The sequence below is a fragment of the Gorilla gorilla genome, chromosome Y (genome assembly GCF_029281585.2).
Source record: "Gorilla gorilla gorilla isolate KB3781 chromosome Y, NHGRI_mGorGor1-v2.1_pri, whole genome shotgun sequence".
NCBI lineage: Eukaryota > Metazoa > Chordata > Mammalia > Primates > Hominidae > Gorilla > Gorilla gorilla.
The window spans coordinates 29611459-29619524 of record NC_073248.2 but is presented as its reverse complement, the minus strand read 5'-3'; positions in this window follow the sequence as shown (position 1 = coordinate 29619524).

The following is an 8066-nucleotide window of genomic DNA, read 5'->3' as shown; positions in this document are numbered from 1 at the left end:
AAAATTGTTTGTAGAGATAAGATCTTGCTATATTGCCCAGGAAGTTTTTGAACTCTTGGGCTCAAGTAATCTTCCTGTTTTGGCCTACCAAACTGTTGGGATTACAGGTGTGAGCCTCCATGCCCAGCCATGGCAATTTTCTGTTTCCATTGTCTCTTCTTTTCACTATTACCACCACCACTATCTCCACCATCACCACTGTAACCTCTTTACTTCTAAAAGGGAGATAAAGTAAAGAAATATATGGAATGCAGCAATGACCAAGTCCATGATTCTCAAAAAGAATTAGGAGTTACTACATTCAATAATTGTTGGGACAGGGATGGGATTATCTACAATGATTGGAACCACAGAGTTGGAATTTCAGGGGCAGTTCTTGCTCCAGAGACAAGAGACAAGCTTAAAGTCCTAGCCTGATGGGGAGTTGAGTGGTTTTCTGTATTAGTTATTTTCACACTGCTTTAAGAACTACCTGAGACTGAGTAATGTATTAAAAAGAGAGGTTTAATTGACTCAGAGTTCTTCAGGCATAACAGGAATCATGTCTAGGAGGACTCAGGAAACTTACAATCATGCCAGGAAGTGAAGGGGGAGCAAGCACGTTCTTCCTACAGTGGCAGGAGAGAGAGAGTGAATTTTGAAGTGCCACACACTTTTGAACCATTGGATCCCATAAGAACTCACTCACTATCATGAGAGCAACAAGAGCGAAATCTACCCACAATCCAATCATCTTCCACTAAGCCTCTCCTCCAACTGGATACAAGATTTGGACAGGGACACAAATCTTGAAAGAAAACACAAATTGTTTTCTTTCTTTGAATCTATTGAAATTTTAAAAATAAAATAAAACACATTCTTTGAAAAAAAAAGAAAAAGAAGAAGAAGAAAAAAAGAAAAACAAACAAGCAAAAAACCCAAACATGTTCCAATTCGAGGTCTCCCATGCTATATAAAGAGCTGAAATTGAGACTAATATATTTGTGTATGCCTCTTCCCATCATTTTGAAATGATTATCATGTTTTCCTAGGATCAGTTTTATGAGCATTAAATATAATCATTCTCTAATGTATGTACAACACAGTAGAAATTGCTAGTTTGAGATGCTGAAAATTTCCAATGAAATATTTTGGAATTTCTCACCTCCCTTCCTCCCAGAGGACCTTCTATGAATCCAAGGATATTAACAAAATTTGTATTCGTATACTGGTGTCAAATGTTCTCTTTCCCTGCTGATTGACGGTAAAATCCCGGTTGGGTTGGTGCCTCTGTTTCCTCTAGGAAATGGAATGGGAAAGAAACATTCATGGACGTGGAAGGAATTTTTCAAAACCATAGACTCTTTGTCTTGAAAGTAAGTTCATCTGCCATGCAGCTCAATTCACTTATGCATGACAGTGAGAAGTGCCTTAACTGGGCTTTCAGAAGGTGAATGAGAAGTCTTGACACTTGGGTTGTCATTTCTTATTTCAACACACTCCCTACTCACACCCTCCACTATTCATTCAGCCTTCCCCATTTCCACCTGAAATTCTTGCTGCCTCTCTTGATGCAGAGTGGATAGCTCTATCTACTTGGACACTCACGTTGCTTCATGGAACATGGTTGCGTTATTTTATTTGTTATTTTTTTCTGTTATTTTATTTGTTTTTTTTAATCTCCTGCAATACTTCTTTCCGATGCTGTGAATAGATATGTGGTAGATAAATAGGGATACCAAAATCTATTTATAGTATTCATATCAGGTGTGTGATATTAATGATATTCTTTTTAAACGTTTAGTTTTAAGTCCTGGGATTCATGTATTAGTGATATTCTAATCCTAAAGCCCTGTGAGGGAAAAGAGGAAGAAAGTAAGTCATTTATTAATGTTTAAACAGCTGGTAAGGGGGAGCTTGGAACTTATATCAGGCTGGCTTCAGATGTGAACTTTTCTCACCTATCACAAAATGTTGTCTCCCAATAAAAGAAGTGAATGGATGAGGGACTTGTGTACTTTGCTTATATTGACACATTTTTCAAAGGCTCCTTATACACTTCATATAAAGCATCTTTAATGGCTTAGGAAAACAAACATATAATAAAATGAGTATATCTTTTTTTTTTTTTTTTTTTGAGATGGAGTCTCACTCTGTCACCAGGTTGAAGTGCAGTGGCGCAATCTCAGCTCACGGCAACCTCTGCCTTCTGGGTTCAAGCAATTCTCCTGCCTCAGCCTCTCGAGTAGCTTGGACTGCAGGCACGTGTGATCCACCGCACCTAGCTTAGTGAATATATCTAAATGCTTCCTACTGATCAAGAAAATTGTGAAAAAATCCAGTAACTGTGTTCCATAAAACTCTTAGAAACTGTATGCTCTATTACCTATTGTATATACCTCAGGGACCACTCATTAAAACATTGTTTTGTTTTCTTTATGGCAGAAAAATTTTCTATTATAGAGGCAGAGTTTAGCACAATTAATCTTAGTAACATATTCAGTTTATGTCATTTGCAAGATTATGGTTATGTATAGATACACACATACAAGCATGCGTGTATTGCATTTGTGTGTGTGAACCACATACTATACATTTATATCATTTGTTTTACACACATCCTTAGCCATACATAATGTATTCCTGAGAGTGTGCATGTGTGTGTAAAATCTTAGGCAATAAAAACAGTATCTAAAGTAGAAAGTGGAAGTTGTCTGTTGGTTTATCTTTCAAGAGACAGTATAGATGTAAATGTAACAGGATTGTGGCAAATTGACCATAATTTTATATATACATATTATATATATACTATACAATATATAGATAATGTACTATATGCACACACATACATAGTATTTAAGCACTATGTACAGATTACATATAGTATATTTAGATACTATATATAGTATATATAATATATTTAGATACTATATAGTATATATGTTCATATAGTGCTATAAAATACACATATATACTTACATGGCACATATATTTATATAATATATATATTTGTATATTATATATACTCTTACTATGTATACATATAGTATATATATTTTTTATATATTTTTTACATTCAGAAGTAATGGCTCTTATGAGGATGGGAGAATAACATGAACATGTAGGGTTTGCTACATAGGTGTGAACTAATGTCTTCGATAGAAGCAGAATGCCATCATTCATATCAATAGATATGTCAAAAAGATGCTGATATTAAAAGATTCATCACACATCCCAAGTGTCGTTTTTCCTAATTAGTGTAGGCTTACTTTACTTTGAAATGAACAATATCAACAGATGAACGGCTAAAGGAAATGTGGTATAGCTACACAATGGAATACTATCCCAACTTTAAAAAGAAGGAAATCCTGCCATTTGTGACAACATGCAGGATGTTATGCTAAATGAGATGAGCCAGACACAGAAAGACGGACACTGCATGATCTCACTCATATACAGAGTCTATGAGAAAGCCCAGCTCAGAGAAACAGAGAGTAAATTGATGCTTTCCAGGGGCATGGATAAGAGGAATGGGGTGGTAATAATCCAAGGATACAAAATTTTGGCTAAACAGGAGTGATAAATAATAAGTTTTTGGGTGAGGGATATGTTAATTAGCTTTGTTTAATGAGTCCATACTGAATGCATATATCACATCAAGTTGTACTCCATAAATATATAGAGTATTATTCGTCAATATATAATTACAATATAGGAGAATCTGGATGCAACATATATGGGAAGAACCTGTACTAGCTTTGCAACTTTTCTGTCAACCTAAAGGGTTATAAAATAAGAAGTTTAATTTTTCAAAGTTAAAAAAGGAAAAAGATTGTGCTTATCAAAAATCATCCCAAAAATCCCAAGGAAAGTAAAGGTTCATTTTGAAATATTGTTTGTAGCCTTTGCAAGCATCAGTCAGAATAAATACGCAATCGTTGTTTCAAAAGAAAAGTTTGTATGCTCTAAAGAGCTTTATTTACAATTATTTTTGAGTGTACGTAAGTGTATAAACACAGCTACCCTGGATATGCATGCATATAATATGTATCTGTGTATCATGTATATGAGTTTTTTCACACGCATATGCATGTGCACACACACACACACACACACATGCATATAGTGGTCAGTACAAGACTAGAATACTGTATGTCCTTCTATTTTACTTACTATTATACATGAATATATATTAAGGCTTCTTACTGATAAAATCTTGAAAAAAATTCCAGTAACTTTGTGTTTCATAAAACACTTAGAAAATTGGCATAATGATATATTCCTCAATGTTATCTCTTCATCTTCACAGGGAGATTGTTAGGATGTTTATGAGGAAGAGGAACAAATAGTAAAGAAGTAAGTGTGAAGGGAGAAAGAAAGAATAAAGATGGAAGGATATCTTTCTCTACATACCAAACTAGTAAAAAATACAATTCACAAAATTCATAGAAATATTTTTGTCTATCCACATCGCAATATGGCCTTGATGGTAACTTGGATATTGACCAAGAAAGAGGATTTCGGTGATCCATTACCTTGTATCCAGGGAGAGCCTCCATTTCTCATTAAAAAGAAAAGGCACAAAAGAAATATCACAAAGTATAGGGTGAGGCTGTTTAACTGGACCCCGTGGTGCAAGCTGGCCAAACACTCTCCCTGGTGAGCAGATAAGCATGTAGAGATTAGGGGCTTACTGTAGGGTAACTTGAGCTTCCGCTGCTAGTGGAGGAGAATAACGCAAGCCAACTGATTCTTGGTGTTTTGCTATTATTTAGATGCACACTTTACAGGTGAATGTAACAAAGCCCTTTAGCATAGTACTCCAAGTCTTTCCCTTCCTAGGTTGAGCATGGATTTATTCCCAATGTTGAGAAAGAAAGACTTTTCTTTTACTTATTTTTATTATCAACATATAATTACATAAGAAAAATATATAACCTCAAATATGCTGCCTTTATTTACAGTTCTTCCAGAAAATGACTTATCATTTAGTCCTTAGGAGGCACATCTTAGGAAAGACCAGCTGTTAATATCATCATCCATTCCACCAAGAAACACTGCATTTATATTTCATGTTTTAGGCTGGAAAGTAGTTTCCCACATTAGCTCAGTTCTAAATAAAGGATCATTGAGCAGGTGCTATGAGATGCATTTTTACCCCTTACCCAGCTGGGCACACTACGGATCTCATGGTGTTTGTAGACTCTACAAAGTAGGGAGGCTAGCAGCTGGTTTTAGATTCAGATAATGCATACTACAAATAGGCATTCTGCACAAATATTTCCCATTTTAAAACTATAATTTCAATTGATCTTTTTATATTGCTATCTTTGCAATGGGTGAGCAATAAATACACATCTTTTTCATTTGCACCTAAGAGGTGTTTATTCAGAACTCAAGGTGCATTAGGCTTTCTGCTGGGTGCTTGTCTTTTCAGAGTGCTGCTGATACGTCACTGACATTCCAATAAATTAACAATATGGTCCAATCCAAATCACTTGGGTGGAAGAAGCTACCTTATGGTGTTGTTGCTGTTTTTGCTTTAATTTTTTAGATGGAGTCTTGGTCTGTTGCCCAGCCTGGAGTGCAGTGGGGTGATCTCAGCTCACTGCAACCTCCACCTTCTGGGTTCAAGCGATTCTCCTTCCTCAGGCTCCTGAGTAGGTGGGACTACAGGTGTCCACCTTTGTACCCAGCTGATTTTTGTATTTTTAGTACAGACAGGGTTTCACCATGTTGACCAGACTGGTCTCAAACTGCTGACCTTGTGATCCACCCACCTTGGCCTCCCAAAGTGCTGGGATTACAGGATTGAGCCACCACGCCCAGCCCTACCTATTGTTTCTAACTGGATTTGCTATTACAAGAAAACAAGAAAGAACTTCCTTGTCTTCATGTCATTTTAACAATCCATTTGTCTTGGGGACTAATCACTCAAAATGCAGATTTTGATTAGTAATGAAGTGTAACAGTTGCACCCCATATCCCCACATGCAACTAACATCTCAGGCTTTTTTGGTTTTTTTGTTTGTTTGTTTGTTTTTTTTCCCCCTGAGATGGCAATCTTGCTCCGTTCCCCAAGCTGGAGTGCAGTGGTGTGATCTCAGCTCACTGCAACCTCTGCCTTCCAGGTTCAAGGGATTCTCCTGCCTCGCTCTCCTGAGTAATTGGGATTATAGTCGTGGACTACCAAGTCTGGCTAATTTTTGTATATTTAGTAGAGATGCGGTTTCACCATGTTGGCCAGGCTTCTCTCGAACTCCTGACTTCAAGGGATTCATCTGCCTCAGCCTCCCAAAGTGGTAGGATTATAAGCATGAGCCACTGCCCCCACTGTCTCCAGTGATTTTGTTATTGCAACTCAGAAATAAACATAAGGATTCTCATCACAAATGTGATATGTGATAGAATGAAGAAAATGTTCTGAAGCCCAGTGGAGATAGACGTAGGTAGGAAGATCATGGAATTAGAACAGCCAGTGAGAGTTGTTTAGAGGAAGACTTCTTTAAAGGAGATTTGTTCAAAAAAATATGTGCTATGCCTACTGAAGAGATGGAATACTCCTATTATTTCACATATTTTTAATCTCTTCTCTCACATGCCTTTTACCAGAGCTAACAATATTCTTGATAAAGTGCCTAAACACCTCGCAGAAACAGGGATAAAATCTAAGGGAAAGAAGAGCTGTAAAATCTACCAACATCCAAACCAGCTCTCGAGTCATCAATAAGTTTTTTGTCAATACTGATGGCTTATCTTGGATTTTTGATTGCAAGGAAAGGAGACTCATCAGACAAGGGTTGTTATGTAGACAATGTGCCCTGTAACGGGGAATTTTAGGACAACCAGGAATCCTTCATGCTCAGACTGCCAAGAATGCTCCCTTCCCTTTTTCTGCCTTTCCCTTCCTCTTCCTCTCTGGGGGATATAGTTTCTTCCAGATCATGTTGTCTTGCCTTTCACTTGATCCAACTTCCTCAGTGCTTCCCAATTTCACATTGTCAAATGTCTCCACCTTCATCTATACTTTAAACATGTTCATTCTGATTTCCATTTTTATTTTTATTGTCAGGGGCTGTCATTGATCTATATCCTCATCCTCATCCTCATCATCATCACCATCATCATCATCACCATCATCACTTCTACTATTATTATTCTTTTGTAAGGAAAACTGAGTTGTTCTTACTGAGTAGCCACAGACTATATCAACACCGAAGAAAATAAGAAAAAGGCCAGGCACTGTGGTTCACACCTGCAATCCCAGCACTTTGGGAGGTAGAAGGTGGAAAATCACTTGAGGTTAGGAGTTCAAGACCAGCCTGGCCAACATGGTGAAAACCCATCTCTACAAAAAAAAAAATACAAAAAAATTGCCATGCCTGATGGCATGTGCCTGTAATCCCAGCTACTCGGGAGGCTAAGGTGGGAAAATCCCTTGAACCTGGGAGGTGGAAGTTGCAGTAAGCCAAGATTGCAACACCACACTCCTCCAAGATTGCAACACTGCCTTCCCCCATGATTGCACAACTGCACTTCAGCCTGCCCAACAGAGAGAGAATTTTTCTCAAATAAAAAAAAAAGAAAGAAAGAAAAGGAAGGAAGCAAGGAAGGAGGAAGGAAGTAAGGAAAGAAGGAAGGAAGGAAGGAAGGAAATGAGAAAAAAAGGTTTAATATTATACATAGCTTCTAACCCTAAAAAAGGAAACAAAAAAATAAAAAAATGCAAAAAATACATGATCTGCCTCTCCATTAAGATAGGAAATAAGATCAATAACTTAAAAAGGGTAGGAAATTGAGCTATTGTCCCAAGTCCGATTAATTCAGGACAACTGCTACAGGGTACAATTGTGTGAATAGTTGCCCATCTATGACGAATAAAACCAGGATAGACTCAAATTGTACACTATTTATTTGTTAAAGGACTTGTTGTGGTATCTGCTTATAGTAATTATATGGTGGATTAATATAATAAAAGTCAAATTGATGCTGCTTTTTAATAGAAATATTGCATTATGTGGTTCTGATATTTTTGTCAATTTAAATAGGTGATAAAATATGTCATGGTAAATGAGATAATTAAATAA